Source organism: Lissotriton vulgaris, chromosome 10 (genome assembly GCF_964263255.1).
Source record: "Lissotriton vulgaris chromosome 10, aLisVul1.2, whole genome shotgun sequence".
NCBI lineage: Eukaryota > Metazoa > Chordata > Amphibia > Caudata > Salamandridae > Lissotriton > Lissotriton vulgaris.
Genome location: NC_141698.1, coordinates 458,428,546 through 458,429,438, shown reverse-complemented (window position 1 = coordinate 458,429,438; position 893 = coordinate 458,428,546).

Genomic DNA, 893 nt, shown 5'->3' with positions numbered 1-893 from the left:
TCACGTTGCAGGGAATTCATTGGCTAATACAGCCACAGCGGAAGCAACTCAACCGGCTTCCGTAGCCACAAAAAAGCGTTCAGAAAAATACATAGACGGGGAAACCATGCTGGTGGTAAAAACGTCTTCAAAAGGCGACTGTGCAGCACTACCCGTGAACTATCCACTCAATTATACATACATAATTGAGGCAAACTCCGTTCCTTTTGCTCGAATCCCTGGAGTGGGGGATAGAGTAATTCCAAACACGAACAGGAGATTCTTCTTAATAGCGGACGCACACATGGGATTGGGTCTAAGGCACCGAGAGATCATAAAATCGATGAAAGAATTACAATCAGAACACTGGTGGCCGGGGATGAGCCTGCAACATTACAAATTTGCAAAGAGCTGTCCAAACTGCAACAGAGATCGCAGTAGTGAACCAACCGGAGTATTGCCATGGCCATTTTTGTAGTTAGCATAAGGCTATCTATAAGTAAAATCCGGCGTCCCATTTAATTTCTTTTTAAGACTAGATTCACTTAAAAATACAGACCCCAGCGCTCGGCTGACGCCAGAACTGTTATAAAAGATTTGCGAGTCTTTATCGGCACATACGCAATTGGCATGCTACATTCTGACCAGGGTCCTGCTTTTAGCTCTCGAGCTTATAAGGAGGCCATGACCAGCCTTGGCATTGCATTACGGTACTCTTGTCCCTTCCATCCTGAGGGAAATGGGATTGTGGAAAGAAAAAACCGGGACATAAAGCAATCTATAACGGCAATGGTATTAGGCTCGGGTGATGGGTTGGTCCAACATTTAACAAATGTCCAACGTAGTCTTAACAATCTGCCAAGAAATTCTCTAAAAGGTTTCAGCCCGTATGAACTATTGTACAGAACTAGAAT